Source organism: Bubalus kerabau, chromosome 1 (assembly GCF_029407905.1).
Source record: "Bubalus kerabau isolate K-KA32 ecotype Philippines breed swamp buffalo chromosome 1, PCC_UOA_SB_1v2, whole genome shotgun sequence".
Lineage (NCBI taxonomy): Eukaryota > Metazoa > Chordata > Mammalia > Artiodactyla > Bovidae > Bubalus > Bubalus kerabau.
In genome coordinates, this window is record NC_073624.1 from 32177507 (window position 1) to 32195820 (window position 18314).

Below are 18314 nucleotides of genomic sequence, written 5' to 3' on the forward strand. Positions count from 1 at the left end.
CTGCAAGGAGATCCAACCAGTCCATTCTGAAGGAGATCAGCCCTGGGATTTCTTTGGAAGGAATGATGCTAAAGCTGAAACTCCAGTACTTTGGCCACGTCATGCGAAGAGTTGACTCATTGGAAAAGACTCTGATGCTGGGAGGGATTGGGGGCAAGAGGAGAAGGGGACGATAGAGGATGAGATGGCTGGATGGCATCACTTACTCGATGGATGTGAGTCTGAGTGAACTCCAGGAGTTGGTGATGGACAGGGAGTCCTGGCGTGCTGCGATTCATGGTGTCGCAAAGAGTCGGACACAACTGAGCGACTGATCTGATCTGATGTGATGATACTTAGGGATGGCGAGCATCTTTCATGTACTTTTTGGCCATCTGTCTTTTTTTGGAGAAATGTCTATTTTGATCTTCTGCCCTTTTTTTAATTGGGTTGTTTGCTTTTTGACATAGAGCTGCATGAGCCGTTTGCGTATTTTGATTAATCCCTTGTCAATTGCTTAGTTTGTTAATATTTTCTCCCATTCTGTGGGTTTTCTTTTTGTTTTGTTTACATTCAGTAGTTTCTTTTGCTGTGCAGAAGCTTTTAATTTTAATTAGGTTTCATTTATTTTTTTAAAAAGATATTGCTGCGGTTAATGTCAGAGTGCTCTACCTATGTTTTCCTCTAACAGTGTTATAGTGTCCAGCCTTACATATAGGTCTTTGATCCATTTCAAGGTTATTTTTGTATATGGTTTGAGAGAGAGTTCTAATTTCATTTTTTTACATGTAGCTGCCCAGGTTTCCCAGTGCCACTTACTGAAGAGACTGTATTTTCTCCATTGTATATTCTTGCCTCCTTTGTCATAGGTAGTTGTCATAGTTGACCATAAGTGCATGAGTTTATTTCTGGACCTTCAATCCTTTTCCACTGTGTTCTATTTTTGTTTCTGTGCCAGTGCCATACTGTTTTGATGACTGTAGCCTTGTAGTATAGTCTGAAGTCAGGGAAACTGATTCCTCCAGCTGTGTTTTTCTTTCTCAGGATTGCCTTGACTATTAAGGGTCTTTTGTGTTCCAGTTCCCTTGGTAAATTTCATTAATAAATTCATGGGTAAGTTTTCAGTCATTCTAAACAATGTTTCAAAATGTCTCTTTCACTTCACCCTGGTAGAAAGGGTACTTCATATATTATTTACCTCTTGTTTTGCCACCTTCTGTGAAACTCAGCATTGTGGCTGTGATTCTGACTAAGGGCTAGCAAAAGCCATATGATTATTTTATGGTACAAAGTTAGTATTCTTTTGATGATCATTTCTTGGCCACTAATCACTGAATAAGTTTTTGTAGCCTCAGTAATCTAACTTACACTTTAAAAATTCTGAGTTTTTGGAAGTGTTTTTTCACTTTAAATAAGGGACCCTTAATGTATCCTTATTTAAAAACTAACATAGCTGATGTCAGTTTTTACAGCATTTTACTCTGTTTCAGTTTCAGTCTGTCCTAAGATAAGAACTGTCAGGAACTTATGACTAATCTGGCAGGGTAAAATGAAATAATTATTTTATGACTTTGATCAATGTAAATAAACACCCTGGATAACTCAAGCTCATTTCTCACTTTCTCTTTAAGAACACTGACTGAAAATTTACAGTGGATTTTAGGTAATTTTCTCCATTTTCTTTCATGTGCCTGAGTAAGCACAGCTAATGGGTCTGTTTTACATAATGAAATGTTATGGGAAATTCAAAACACAACCTGGCACAGATTTTCAGGGTCATCTGGAGCATCTCACTTCCTCTAGGCAGACTTCTTGTAAATCTTCCTTCCAAAGAGAATGTCTTTGTTTAGGTTAAGATCTGCAGATGACACAAGGCTGAGTGATCTCATCAATATGAGTAAGTCTCAGAACAATATTCTAGAAATGAAGATGCTTTATCTGTACGAGAAAGATGATGTTGACAGGAATAAATAAACTGTGTATTTTACTTCAAATCTCAATTGTACCTGTAGAAGCTGTGGAACAGGAGTGGAGAGAAATAGCAAGATACAATGAAGAAAGATGGTGGCTAGATCAAACCTCATACTGCAGCCATCTTCAGAGTATTACCTGATGTGCAGGTTCCTACCTGACTGGAAGCGGTCACTTGTGCTCTCAGTCTGACAGGGAAATGGATGATGGTCCACAGCTTCAGAGACATGCAGCTCCCCTGGGAGAACAAAACTGCCATAAATTTAGCTCATATGTTCAAATGACACTATCTAATGGAGCATGCCAAAGCCTTTGACTGTGTGGATCACAATAAACTGTGGAAATTTCTGAAGGAGATGGGAACACCAGACCACCTGACCTGCCTCTTGAGAAGCCTATATGCAGATCAGGAATCAACAGTTAGGACTGGACATGGAACAACAGACTGGTTCCCGATACGAAAAGGAGTACGTCAAGGCTGTATATTGTCACCCTGCTTATTTAACTTATATGCAGAGTACATCATGAGAAACACTTGGCTGGAAGAAACACAAGCTGGAATCAAGATTGCCGGGAGAAATATCAATCACCTAAGATATGCAGATGACACCACCCATATGGCAGAAAGTGAAGAGGAACTAAAAAGCCTCTTGATGAAGGTGAAAGTGGAGAGTGAAAAAGTTGGCTTAAAGCTCAACATTCAGAAAACGAAGATCATGGCATCTGGTCCCATCACTTCATGGGAAATAGATGGGAAAACAGTGGAAACAGTGTCAGACTTAATTTTTTGGGGCTCCAAAATCACTGAAAATGGGGATGGCAGCCATGAAATTAAAAGACACTTATTCCTTGGAAGGAAAGTTATGACCAACCTAGATAGCATATTCAAAAGCAGAGACATTACTTTGCCAACAAAGGTCCATCTAATCAAAGCTATGGTTTTTCCAGTAGTCATGTATGGATGTGAGAGTTGGACTGTGAAGAAAGCTGAGTGCCGAAGAATTGATGCTTTTGAACTGTGGTGTTGGAGAAGACTCTGAGTGTCCCCTGGACTGCAAGGAGATCCAGTCCATTCTAAAGGAGATCAGTCCTGTGTGTTCTTTGGAAGGAATGATGCTAAAGCTGAAACTCCAGTACTTTGGCCACCTCATGTGAAGTGTTGACTCATTGGAAAAGACTCTGATGCTGGGAGGGATTGGGGGCAGGAGGAGGGGACGACAGAGGATAAGATGGCTGGATGGCATCACTGACTCGATGGATGTGAGTTTGAGTGAACTCCAGGAGATGATGATGGACGGGGAGGCCTGGCGTGCTGCAGTTCATGGGGTCGCAAAGAGTTGGACACGACTAAGTGACTGAACTGAACTGAACTGAATGGAGCAGGAACTGGAGAACTGGTCTTTTCTTTTATGTTTTCTCTCCCTCTATAAAAGATTATTTCAGATACAGAGAAACAGAAGAGTTCAGAGAAACAAAATAAGGACCAGTAGCAATGTGCAGACATATGAATGAAGGATTCTCCATGAATCCAGAGCATGATTTTTTAAAATGGTACGTTGTCTGTCCCTCTGGAAATTGAATATAATTGAGATTCGTTATTCTTAGGCTTCCCTGGTGGCTCAGATGGTAAAGAACCTGCCTGCAGTGCAAAAGGCCCAGATTTGATCCCTTGGTCAGGAAGATCCACTGGAGAAGGAAATGGCTCCAGTATTCCTCTCCTGGAGAGTTCCATGGACAGAGGAGCCTGGGAAGTCCATGGGGCCACAAAGACTCTCATGTGAATGAGAGAATCCTCATGAAATCCAGTAAAGTGAAAGTCGCTCAGTCGTGTCCGACTCTTAGACATCCAGAGGATGATTTTTTTAAAAAGTGGTACCTTGTATGTCCCTTTGGAAATTAAGCAGAGTTGAGATTGTTTATTCTGATATTCTTACTGCTTATAAATTATAAACCAAGTGGTATCATACCCCTCCTTCACCTAACATTTAGGAAGAATTGGGGAGATGGTCTAAATTCACCTTTGACTACAGTTCCTTTAACTTACCTGTTGTATCTACCCCACTCTCACTCTGGTGGGACCAGATCACTGTTGATTTTAGTTCTGATCTTGTCCTAAATTAACGAATTCTGGACCTTTTGGATTTCTATGCTGCTGTCTGCATGAGGGCATCTGTGGAACAGGAGTAATCATGTGGCATGATTTCTTTCTGTTCTTTTAAACTTCCCTTCTTTTAAGCTTCCCTTTACTTCTTTCCCTGCCTTTTATGGCTCTTTACAACAACTCTAGATGAAGTTGTATGGTTATATCAGACTTGACTGATGGCTGGGTTAATGAAAATAGGATATTTTACATCTGCTTTTGCATCCCTCCAGATTTTCTTTCACCCATTATCCTCTGAGTCTTAGTTGGCTGCTTGATAGAGAGCTCCAACTGCCTTCCTATTTGCCTCCTCCACTAATACTGCCACATGTTTCAGCCTTTCCAAATGAGTTCTGGGCTTTGACACAGCCTCCATCAAGCCCACTAGGGTGCAAGTCATAGTGTTTTTGATACTTGAATATGACCTCACTGGACCCACATGACTGTGCTTCATCTGACACTCTGCTGTGCTTAGTCACTCAATCATGTCCAACTCTTTGTGATCCCGTGGGCTGAAGCCCACTGGGCTCTTCTGTCCATGGGGATTCTCCAGGCAAGAATACTGTTGTGGGTTGCCATGCCCTTCTCCAGGGTATCTTCCCAATCCAGGGAACCCAGGTCTCCTACAGTGCAAGCAGATTCTTTACCATCTGAGCCACCAGGGAAGCCCAAGAATACTGGAGTCGGTAGTCTATCCTTTCTCCAGAGGATCTTCCTGACCCAGAAATCAACCCAGGGTCTCTTGCATTGCAGGCAGATTCTTTACCAGCTGAGCTATCAGGGAAGCCCCACTTTCCAAATCAAATGAAACACATCAATGCTGAAAGTGGGATCTGGCTTCCCAGAGTGGCCATGTACACAAGTAAGAAATGCAAAGGAGTGATGCTCCATAGAATAAATAGAACTTGGACCAGCACTGGACATCGAATTTAAAGGATTATATAGAAGCTTTACACTTCCTTCAAATACATGACCCTCTTTTCACCCCCATCCTGTTCCACAGATGAATTTTTACCTCTCACTTCACAGAGAAAATACGTTCATTGTTTTTCAATTTTTCAGATGTTTGAATACTCACCATTCACACAGTATAGTATGTGATGAATGGGAGCTCTATCATTTGAGAACTCCTTCAGTTTTCTGCTATAAAATCTATAAACCTGATTACATCTGTTTACCTCCTTCCTTATGTCCCTTACATCTCATTGATGGTAACTAAGACTCATGGCCACCTCGGCTGCAAGGCAAGCTGGGAAACTGGGCATTTGGAAAATTAAATGGGATTGCCGTGATTGTCTGAGACTTTAATACACTTTTTCTCTCTGTCGCACCAGGGATTTGTTATCAAGGCGGTTTGTTTAGCTCTGTCTGTAGGTAGTAACCAAGAGAGAACTTGAGGCTGAGGACTTGTATCCTTATCCCATTTTAGCAGCATGCTCTAATCATAGTTATTATTCTACCAACCCTGGCACAGTACCTCCATATATTTCTCCAGTGTTAGAGAGACAGAATACTGAATGTTCCACAGCCTGCACAATTGTAAAGCCTACAGAAGCAGTAAAAAAAGAAAATCCAGCATATTTTGACTTTCTTTTGAGAAAGATAAATTTCTCAGCACATCTGCCATCAACCTCTTCTCTCCTTATAGATGGAAAAGCAGTTTCTTAGGAATTTCAGAAGTTGTTACAGTTAGACTATAAAGCAATTTTTAGATGATGATGTAATGAGGAAATTTTTAACACTTCCTCAATTTAGTCAATCCTTAAAATGCTATCTGTCTAGTATTTCCTCTGTAACAACCAGTTCAGAACTAAGAATTATGAAATTGTAATTCAGATTGTGGTAAGACCTCCATAATGATTTTCTGTGTATTCCAGGACCCATGATGGCTTAGGTCTGTTGACCACAGTTATTTACACCATTTTTCTTCAGTTTGATAATCAGACTTAAAATTTACTCCTGGATCTAATTTAGCTTGTATATTTCAATCTGAGATATAACTGAATACTTAACTGCAGTTCTAAAATCTTGAATGAGAATTCCTCAGGAATAACCTGAATAAAGGTCAGTTCAGTTCAGTTCAATCGCTCAGTCGTGTCCGACTCTTTGCGACCCCATGAATCGCAGCACGCCAGGACTCCCTGTCCATCACCAACTCGGAGTTCACTGAGACTCACGTCCATCGAGTCAGTGATGCAATCCAGCCATCTCATCCTCTGTCGTCCCCTTCTCCTCCTGCCCCCAATCCCTCCCAGCATCAGAGTCTTTTCCAATGAGTCAACTCTTCACATGAGGTGGCCAAAGTACTGGAGTTGCAACTTTAGCATCATTCCTTCCAAAGAAATCCCAGGGCTGATCTCCTTCAGAATGGACTGGTTGGATCTCCTTGCAGTCCAAGGGACTCTCAAGAGTCTTCTCCAACAGCAAGACTCTCTTAATTCCAGTTTACAAAAGGTGTCACATTAAAAGGAAGCACAAATTATTTCCAGAATCCTTAAGGAATAATGTCAGTCTTCAAAGCAGATTTCTTTGAGGGAGTAACATAGCACACAAAGTCATTCTCTTTAGACACCAACACACCCCATCTTTCATTTTCACTCTTTTTAAAATTATTTTTTAAATTAATTAATTTATTTGAATTGGAAGATAATTACTTTACAATATTATTTTATAAATGAAGCAAAGTTCACTACGACATAATATATGCTATTGTCAACTTGACTCTTAATCAAACTAGTCCAGTTTAAGCATCTAAAATCTTTTGGAGATCTTATATGCTTTGTGAAAACAAATGCCTTCAACATTAACAGTCAGCGGATTTGGAATTTAGATCCAGCTCCTAGACTGAAAATAATAAAAAATATTCTTTTATTGATTCATTTTAATAAATTCATTTACTGAAACAAATTAATAATTCATTTAATTTAATAATTAAAATGAATTTAATAATTCATTTTACTGAAGTAGAGTTGATATACAATAAATATAAACTGCAATATACACACAATTTGGTGAGTTTTGATATGCATATATTGATTTGGCCAAAAAGTTCATTCAGGTTTTTCCATGCCATCTTATGGAAAACTCCAAACAAAATTTTTGGCCAACCCAGTATATGTGAAACCATCGGTCATACCCAGAGTTTCCTCCTGCCCCTTGGAAAGCCATCCTATCTGTTCCTCCCATGCCTTCTTCTCAGGCAGACACTTGTTTGCTTTCTGTCACTGTTGATTCTTTTTTATTTTCTACAGCTCTGTTTAATAGCATCTTGCAGTATGTACTTTCTTTTAGGTCTGTCACTCAGAATGATTTTGAGATGCTTCCATGTTTCTTCATGTTTAATTTGTACATTTCTTCTTACTGCTGAGTTTCATTCCATTGTATGGATAGACTGCTATTTTATTTATTTTTTTTTAACCCATTTACCTTTTTATGGGCCATTTCCAGTCTGGGGATATTACAAATAATGTTGCTATGAACATTCACATACAAGTCTAGGTATGGAAGCTTACTTTTTTCTCTCTTGAGTAAATACCTGGGATTTGGATGATCACATCATATGTTGTGTATTTCTGAACTTTTGAAGAAACCACTAAACCATTTTCCAAAGTGGTTATACCATTTTGCATTCCCCCATCTGTGTGTGAGGTCTAGTCCCTTCATATTTTCATCAACACTTGATATGCCTGGTTTATTAATTATTTCCCTCATGACTAATGATGATGAGCATCGTTTCATGTGCTTTTATACATTGTGTTATATTTCTATGGCTGCTATAATAAATTATGACAAGCTTGTTGGCTTGAAACAACAGAAAGTTCTTCTCTCACAGTTCTGGAGGCTAGATATCTGAAATCAGTTTTACTAAATTAAAATCAAGGTTTTAGCAGAAATTCTAGTGGAGAATACAATTTCTTGCCCTTTCCAGCCTCTAGAGCTGAATTTCATGAATTCGTTGGCTCATGGTCCCTTCCTGCATCTTCTAAGCCATGGCACAACATCTTCTCTCTCTGACTCCACTTCCCTCTGCTTCTGTCGCATGGCCTTCTTCTCTTCTGTGGTCAAAGCTATCAGCTTTCCTCTTGTATGGCATACCTGATTGAATTTAGGGCCCACCCAGATAATCCAGGATAGTCTCCCCATCTCAAGAATCTTAACTGACTCACATTTACAAAGTCCTCTTTTCTCCCCAACTAAGCTAGCACTCACGTGGTTCCCTGGTGGCTCAGTGGTAATGAATCCACCGGCCAGTGCAGGAGACAGGGGTTCAACACTGGGTCTGAAAGATCTCTTGGAGAAGGAAATGGCAACCTGCTTCAGTATTCTTGCCTGGGAAACCCCATAGACAGAGAAGCCTGGTGGGCTATAGTCCATGGCATCGTAAAGGGTTGGACATGACTGAGTGACTGAGCACGCATAAAGTAACACTCACAGATTCCAGAGATTAGGACAGGGATAAATTTGTGGAAGCTATTACTCAGTGTACCATGTTAGTCTTTAGTTCTTCTTTGGTGTCTTATATGTTCAGATTTTTAGCCTATTTTGTAAAATTTGAAAACATTTTCTCCCAATTTGGCTATGTGGCTTGTGATTTTATTGATCCTAAAAGTGTCTTTTGAAGAACAGAGGTACCTACCTAATTTTAAGTCTAGTTTATATATATATGGATCATGATTTTGGTATCCTAAGAAACCTTTGAAAATCCAAGGACACGTAGATTTTCTTCTATGCTTTCTTCCAAAATTTTTATAGTATTGGGTTTTGCATTGAAGTCTATGATCCAGTTGTGTTAACTTTCTTATATGGCACCCCATTTAGTTTAATTCAGTCAATCAGTCGTCTCCAACTCTTTGCTATCCCATGGACTGCAGCACACCAGGCCACCCTGTCCATCATCAACTCCCGGAGCTTACTCAAACTCATGTCCATTGCATCAGTGATTCCATCCAACCATCTCATCCTCTGTCATCCCCTTCTCCTCCAGCCTTCAATCTTTCCCAGCGTCAGGTTCTTTTCAAATGTGTCAGCTCTTCACATTAGGTGGCCAAAGTATTGGAGTTTCAGCTTCACCATCAGTCCTTCCAATGAATATTCAGGACTGATTTCCTTTAGGATGGACTGGTTGAATCTATTTGCAGTCCAAGGGACTCTCAAGAGTCTTCTCCAATAGTGCAGTTCAAAAGCATCAATTCTTCAGTACTCAGCTTTCTTTATAGTCCAACTCTCACATCCATACCTGACCACTGGAAAAACCATAGCCTTGAATAGACAGACCTTTGTTGGCAAAGTAATGTCTCTGCTTTTTAATATGCTGTGTATGACACTAGACACAATCTAAGTTCATCTTCTCGCATGTGGGTTTCTAAATGTTTAATCACCATTTGTTGAAAAGCCTATCATTTCTGCATTGAATTGCATTTGCTCCTTTGTCAAAAAACATTTATATAAGTGTGGTCTATTTTTGGACCATCTGTCCTACTTCATTCATATACTTGTCTTTCTTGATACCAGTGCCACACTGTCTTAGATTACTATAACTTTATAATAAGTTTTGAAATCAAATAGTTTAAGTCCTTCAGGTTTGTTCTTTTTGAAAGTGTTTTGGCTATTTAATGTCCTTTGTATTTCCATGTGAGTTTTATAGTGTCTAGCAAAAAATATAACAAAAGGAAAATCCTGTTGAGATTTTGACATGATTGCATGGAATTACCCATGGGCAAAATATACTAGGGCTTCTTTACATTAACTCAAATATTTCTTTAGTTTTCAGAGTCCAGACATTCATTTATTCCTATGTATTCTTTATCTGTACCAAATACCATTAAGGAAAATAAGGTCATGGGAATGAATACCCATCCTAGTATTTTTGCCTAGAGAATTCCATGGACAGAGTAGCCTGGCAAGCTATATAGTAAGTGGGATCACAAAGAGTCAGATATGATGAGTGAATAACATTTTCACCAATATAAAAACCTTAAACATTTAAAAACATTTCTCTGAAAATATGTTGTATTTTGTTGAAAGACATTGGTTTTCTTTTTGGAGGTTATTTCTGTGGTCTAAAAAATATATCTAGTAATATGGCCTTTTCCTAGGAGTAACCATTTTCATATACTTGGTTTCTACAACATTTTACACAGTCCATTTCTTATGAGAATCTCAACACAAAAATACATATTTCTAATTTATCTTTCCATCATGAATATAATAAAGTTAAAGAACCTGGCAGTTAAAGAGCTTAACAACTGTTCCAGTTCATCAACAAAGTACAGAAGTATGATACTTATTTCTTTGAATTACAGGACCCCTGATTATATTCCAGCAAATTTGCTTTCATTTTTTCCCATTTTTAAGAGCCATGAAATAGGGCTTTAATTGATTTTCTATATACATATAGTCATTATTATATAAAATACAACAAGATTTCTAAATAATGTATCAATATTAAGTTTAATGTATAATTGCCAGAGGCATGGGAGCTAGGGCTTCCCAGGTGCTGCTAGCGGTAAGGAGTCCACCTGCCAACGTAGTAGACACAAGTTCCATCCCTGGGCCAAGAAGATCCCCTGGAGTAGCAAATGGCACCCCACTCCAGAATTCTTGCCTGGAAAATTCCAGGGGCAGAGGAGTCTGGCAGGCTACTGTCCATGGGGCCACAAAGAGTCAGACAGACTGAGAGACTGAGCACACACACATACAAACGGGAGCTAAACACGAATGTCTCTGTGGTCCAAAGTGTGTTCTATTTGCATTCCGTCACTGTAATAAGTGAAAATCATTTCTATATCTGTTTTTCAGTTCAAGCAGCATAAAGTAAAATTTTTCTTCTCATTGATACTCAGAAGTTAATACACAAAAAGCCTATAAAAATCACTATGTTACTTATCAAAGAGCAAAGCTCAAGATTATAGCCCTGTGATCTAGTAGGTGGTTTTAAAGGGAATGACATAAGTTGTATAACCACCCTTCTAATTGTTTTATTACAATGTTAGTTTTTTTCCAGAGAAATAAGATAAGCATACTGTCTAGTGGCTAATTGTGTAAACTAGTTAAATGGGTTACATTTCAACAGATATTTGTATATTTAGCTATTTTAGAAATACAATTTTAGCAGTTAAACAGTTATATGTTTCAGTAAGTCTGTAGTTTCAAATATTCGGCCATAATGCATTTGAAAAGGATTACATTCTTCTCACTAGAAATGCTATTTTATAGATTTCTATTTATAAAGTTCAAGGTAAATGGAATTTTAGGCTGTAGCACCTTCTGATGATTTTTAAGGTAATGTCAGTTTCATCTTTAATGCAGAAAACGACTGTCACTGTGAGTTGACTAAGCTTTTTGTTGTCAAAAATTATTACTATTTTTATACCACCCTGGTATGCCAGTAAATGTTTTTGACTTCATTATCATGCCCAGGGCTTTATAATATCGCTTAATACAGGATGAAAATATTTGTCCACTTTTGGTTTGGATGTTTGTGAACATGAATGATTGTGGGGAATCAAATGTAGTTGTTAAAAAGGGTTTTCACTGATGAATAATAAAATCCCTCAGAGGTATGGGTACATGTATTTTTAATAGGTACATTTATTGGATTACCATCAGCCATTTGTAGTATGTTCCAATCGGTCCCCGTTAACTGACTTAAAAAAATAGTTATTAAGCCAAGACTTCTCAGACCTTCTGAGCAAGACTGACTTCTGTTTAAATAGAAATTCAAATTTATAAAGTATTTTAAAAATACTAAATTATGTTTTCAGCATGCAGCTTATTTTGGAGCTAAGGGCTGACTAACTTGGATGGTTTTTTAGGTTGCTTTTTACTAAGTTAGAAATAAGTATTTTAAATATATGGCAGAAAACCTACCTCTAAAGGACCTAAATGACCTATTATAAAAGAAGCTTATTTTTAATAATTAGACACTGCATTTGTTTACATGTATACTCCAGAGTGCCTCTGAAAAATTCAGTCCCCACATTTTTACTTTCCTAGAAACAGTGATGGACTTGTTCTAACTAGCTTTACTTGAGTTTCTTTCTCAGTTGCTTTCAGGGCAAATGACTTGAATCACCGTGTTGTTCTAGTTGATAGTATATGATGATTTAACCCTCAGAATGCTAGTGCTGTGTATTTTGGCATTAATCCAAGTCACCATGAGATACACATAGGGCATACTTTGTCTTTGCTGAAATCATGAAAACACTGCAATTTCGGAGTATGTGCTACCTGCTCCAAAATTATATAAATTTCTATCTACCACTTTCATTCACGAGTCCATAAAGAGTTCCCCGTGGTTCCCTTAAAACTAAATCAGGAATATGTTTTTTCAGTGGATGTTCATTTCAGTGGGTATCATATTAATGAGTGGATTTTGGGTGCTGTTGTTATTCATTTTAGAAGTAGATTTTCACAGGAAACTAGCTGCATTTCAAAATTTAGCTCTAGTTTCTCATAGATAATTCTTCCTGATTCTATATTTTCTTTGAGTAGGTAAAAACTGAACACACAGTTATTTGTACTCAAAGTTGCTAACTAGAGTTTCAAGCCAAGACTTTCTAGAGTAAGGCAGCCTCTTTTGTCAGCATTTGTTGCCAAATTACATGAAAAGTCAATTTTAAGATCAACTATGTTTAGAAGTACCTTGAAAAGAAATCTTACAGCTACATTTCCAACTATCAGGCTTAAATCAAAGGACTTGCTTTGCTGGAGGAGTCCTGAGAGATAAGAAGGCATGACGTCTCAGTGGTAAATCATATAACATAAATAAGGTTTCAAAATGTTTAAATTCAGTGTGACTGACTTTTTCAGTCTACAGAATACCAAATAGTCTGCTTAACAAGTGATTTCATGTTTTTTCTCCAGTGTTTCAGTATCAAGACAACCAGAAATCAGAATCATTTCTTCTGAAATTTAGAAAATTGAATAGATATTAGAAATTGGAACAAAAAAAGAGATAAGTATTTCTTATTTTCCTAAAGCTTTAAGAGTTTATTTAAGCAAAAATTGATTCAAACCAGGCAGCACCAAACCAAAGTGATTAGAAGAGCTAGTGAGATAAGTATTTCCAATTCTGTTTTGAATTATTTATACATACTCAAGAATATCTTTAATTCCAGTAATATCTGATATACTTTGGATATTACATTTTAGCATTAATCTATCCTAAGTTCATTTTGGCATATGTAGGTATTTGTGTATGTGTGGCATGTATATGTATATTGTGTGTGCCTATATATGTGTACATATAAAATTTAACATTAACATGTCTCTTGGTTGATCATGCTGAAAATCAATTCAGAAAGCTTAGTTTTCTAAAAATTTAATTAAATTTATTTTCTATTTTTATTGTGGTGTAGTTGGCATATAATACTATGTATTTTCTGGTGGCTCAGACAGTAAAGCGTCTGCCCGCAATGCCGGAGACCGGGGTTCGATCCCTGGGTTGGGAAGATACCCTGGAGAAGGAAATGGCAACCCACTCCAGTACTCTTGCCTATAAAATTCCATGGATGGAGGAGCCTGGTGGGCTACAGTCCATGGGGTCACAAAGAGTCAGACACGACTCAGCGACTTCATGACACGACACGACTATGTATTTCGAACATAGTGATTTGACATTTGTATACATTACTAATTACTCACTATGATCAGTCTAGTATTCGTCACCATACAAAGTTATTACAATATTATTGACTATATTTCCTCTGCTGTACATCGCATGCCTATGACTTAATTATTTTTTAACAAAGTTTGTACTTCTTAATCCCCTTCACCTATTTTGCCCATACCCCTCCTCTGTCAACTCCCTGTTTGTTCTCTGTATCTGTGAGTCTGTTTCTGTTTTGTTTCATTTGTTCATTAATTTTGTTTTTTAGAGTCCTTTTATAAGTGAAATTATATGTGTTTGTCTTTCTCTGTCTCACTTATTTCACTTACCATAATACTCTATAGATCCATCCATGTTGCCATTAATAACATAATTTTATTCTTGTTTATGGCTAAGTAAGAAGAAAGCTTGGAGAAGGCAATGGCACCCCACTCCAGTACTCTTGCCTGGGAAATCCCATGCACGGAGGAGCCTGGTAGGCTACAGTCCATGGGGTCATGAAGAGTTGGAAACGACTGAGCAACTTCACTTTCACTTTTCACTTTCATGCAATGGAGAAGGAAAGGCAACCCACTCCAGTGTTCTTGCCTGGAGAATCCCAGGGACGGGGGAGCCTGGTGGGCTGCCGTCTATGGGGTCACACAGAGTCGGCAGCGACTTAGCAGCAGCAGCAGCAGCAGCAGCATCAAGAAGAAAGCTGAGTGCGAAGAATTGATGCTTTTGAACTGTGGTGCTGGAGAAGACTCTTGCGAGTCCCTTGGACTGCAAGGAGATCCAACCAGTCCATCCTAAAGGAGACCAGTCCTGGGTGTTCATTGGAAGGACTGATGCTGAGGCTGAAACTCCAGTACTTTGGCCACCTCATGTGAAGAGTTGACTCATTGGAAAAGACCCTAATGCTGGGAGAGATTGGGGGCAGGAGGAGAAGGGGACTGCCGAGGATGAGATGGCTAGATGGCATCACTGACTTGATGCACATGAGTTTAGGTGAACTCCAGGAGTTGGTGATGGACAGGGAGGCCTGGCCTGCTGTGATTCATGGGGTCGCAAAGAGTCAGACATGACTGAGCGACTGAGCTGAACTGAATATTTCATTATTCATCTTAATCTGTTCCTCTGTCAATAGACACTTAGGCTGCTTCCATGTTTTGGCTATTATAAATAATGCTGCATTATCACTGGGGTACATGTATCTTTTTGAATTAGTGTTTTCATTTTGTTTTGGGAGTTTTTCTGGAGTAAATATCCTGAAGTAAATTTACTGGATCATATTGGTAGTTCTATTTTTAATTTTTTGAGAAATCTCTATACTGTTTTTCACAGTGGCTCCATGAGTTTACATTCCCACTAACAGTGTACAAGGGATCCCTTTCCTCCATATCCTCACCAACAGGACTTTGTCTTTTTGATAACAGCTAAAGGTATGAGGTGATATCTCATTGGGTTTTGACTTGCATTTCCCTGGTGATTAGTGATGTTAAGCATCTTTTCATGGGCCCATTGGCCATCTGTATGGCTTCCCTGGATTCTTCTCTGATTCTTGGACCTAAATTTTGCTTTGTTTATTTCCTTCCCCAAGTTAGGGGAGTTTTCTGTTATTATCATTTTTTTTTCAAATACGTTCTCTGCCCCCTCCTCTCTCTCTTCTCCTTCTGAGACTCTGTCATTTGAATATTGCTTGATTTTATCTCTGAAATCCTTTAAACTATTCTTTTTTAAAAATTCTTTTTTCTTTTTGTTATTTCTGTTGGGTGATTTCTACTACCCTGTCCCCCAGATTGTTGATTCGTTCTTCTGCATCCTCTAGTCTGCTGTTGATCCCTCTAGCTTATTTTTCATTTCAGTTTTTGTGTTCTTCACTTGTGATTGCTTCATTTTAAAACTTTCTGTCTCTTTGTTGAAGTTCTCACAGAGTTAATCTATTCTTCTCCCAGTTTTGCTTAGTGTCCTAATCACTCTTTGAGCTCTTTATTTGATAAATGCTTATCTTTAAAGGCTTATTCCCTGGTGGCTCAGATGTTAAAGCTTCTGCCTGCAATGCAGGAGACGTGGGTTTGATCCCTGGATCGAGAAGATCCCCTGGAGAAGGAAATGGCAACCCACTCCAGTATTCTTGCCTGGAGAATCCCATGGACAGAGGAGCCTGGCAGGCTACAGTCCACGGGGTCGCAAAGAGTCGGACATGACTGAGCGACTTCACTTCACTTATCTTTAATTTTATTTCTGAGGTTTTGTCTTGTTCTTTTGTTTGAAAGGTTTTCTTTCATCTCCTTATTTGCCTAATTCTCTGTGTTTGTATCTGTGTGCTGGATATATTGGGCTTCCCTGGTTACTCAGATGGTAAAGAATCCTCCTGCCAATGCAGGAGACCCAGGTTCAATCCCTGGATCAGGCAGATCCCCTGGAGAAGGGAATGGCAACCCACTCCAGTATTCTTGTCTGGAAAATTTCACGGACAGAGGATCCTGATGAGATACAGTCCATGGGGTCACAAAGCATCAGATACTATTGAGTGACTAACACTTTCACTTTTCACTAGATGTATCAGCTACATCTTCCAAACTTAAAAGAGTGTCCTTATGTAGAAGATGTCCTGTGAGTCCCAGAGCTAAAATCTCCTGGCAATAGAACAAGGTGCTCTGGGCATATCCCCTGTGTGGTCTGATGTACCCTTCTGTTGTGGTTGGGCCATAATTGCTGCAGGCATGCTGGTGTGTGAGACCAGCCTCTTGGAGTGGAAGCTGCTTTAAAAGGGTGCTCCTGCTGCTAGCTGGGGCTGCCTACCATGTGGGGCAGAGCAGGAACCACTTTGGGAGGGCTGACCAGGACAGGCTGGTTGAGTGGGCACATAGTGTTAGCTAGGTTGATGGAGAGCAACAGAAATGGTACCTGCCAACACTGGGCCAGCTCTGTGGAAGGAGAGAAAAGAGAAAAAAAAGGCATTTTCTTACCCAGAGAAAGTTCCACCAGATCCCTGCCCTTCCAGTACATAGCCTAAAATTAGTCCCTGAATTTCTTCCACATATGACTTAGGCACTTTTAAAGCTGCTGCCTCTGCATTGGTACTTGGAGTTAATGAGTTCATTCATGAGCCCTTCAAGAGCAGAATCTTGGTTGCCCACAGCCCTCTGTTTCTGTTATATGATTTACTTCTTTCCCATTAAGAATCAAGTCCCTTTTATAGCTGAATAATATGACACTGTATATAAGTACCACATATAAAGTAAGTCAGAAAGAGAAAAACAAATGGTACAGATGAACCTAATTCCAGGGCTGGAATAGAGAAGCAGATGTAGAGAATGGATGTGTGGACATGGGGGGTGAGAAAGGGAAGTGTGGGATGAATTTGGAGACTAGGTTTCACATAAATACACTACTGTGTGTATAATAGATAGCCAGCGGGAACCAGCTGTATATTTCAGGGAGCTCAGCTCAGTGCTCTTGATCGGTGAATGGGTGGGATGAGTGGGGTGGGAGGTGGGGGGAGCGATGGAAGAGAGGTCCAAGAGGGAGGGAATATACATATAGCTGATTCACTTTGCTGTACAGCAGAAACTAACACAACATTGTAAAGCAATTATACTCCAATGCGGGGGGAGGGGGAAGAATTGCATCAAATATTGGGGGAAGAAATATATATATAACAAAAATAATTAATTTATTTAACTTCATTTTTTTGTTAGCAAGCAGAATAGGAATATAAACTTCTTGAATTTTATTCCCCAGAAATTATCACTGAGTTTTTAAACCAGCTAAAGAAAGACTATTCCTGGAAGAATTAAAATATTGCAAGCAAAAACTTAAGACCAAATAATTCATGGATATATATACTTGACTCTGTTGCAACAAATACTATTATTGGGAAAAAGATTGATATGAACAAGACCTTCTCTCCTTTATTCTTTCACAGATTTTTCTCTCTGTGATATGTATGTCAGAGGCCTGAAACAAAAGTGAAAGCAAACTTACTTCTTTTCGTATTTCTGTCTCTTCTCTCTTCCGTCTTTTCAGCCCAAGCACCAAATATTTATGTTCTGAGCACTTGGCTAGGTGCCAGGGAACAAGAGATGAGTAAGACACAGTCCCTGACATCAACTGCTTTCCCATCTAGTGGTAAAGATAGAATACATAAATGCAAGGATTAACGTGTTGTAGGCTGTCTCATAAAAGTATATATCTCTTGGGAAAAGGAAAGAAGCATCTATGTAGGAGGACTTGACAAGTATACAGATAAAATGATGGTTGTGATGATTGTAAGCTTGTGCTTGCCAAGTGGACAATGTGAGAAGAGTGTTCCAAACAAAAGCAGTAGCACAGAAAAAGTAAAGAGAATTGAAATGCTTTGTGAATGCAGGAAGGTTTAAATAGTTTTGGTATGGCTGGAGAATAAGAGGTTAATGTAGGAATAATAAAGAGAAAGGCATCAAAGAGATAGACTAAAACAGTTTTGAATAGCTTTGATGCTTTAGAAGTCTGGAGTTTGTGCTAACAAGAAAAGAAACCTATAGAAGGATTTCTTGTTTATTTTAGTAATATCCATCTTGCAGCCAAGTGGAAGACAGTTTGCAGAGAGGCCCATGCAGAAGGAAGGGGGAGGAAGGAGACTCTTTCAAT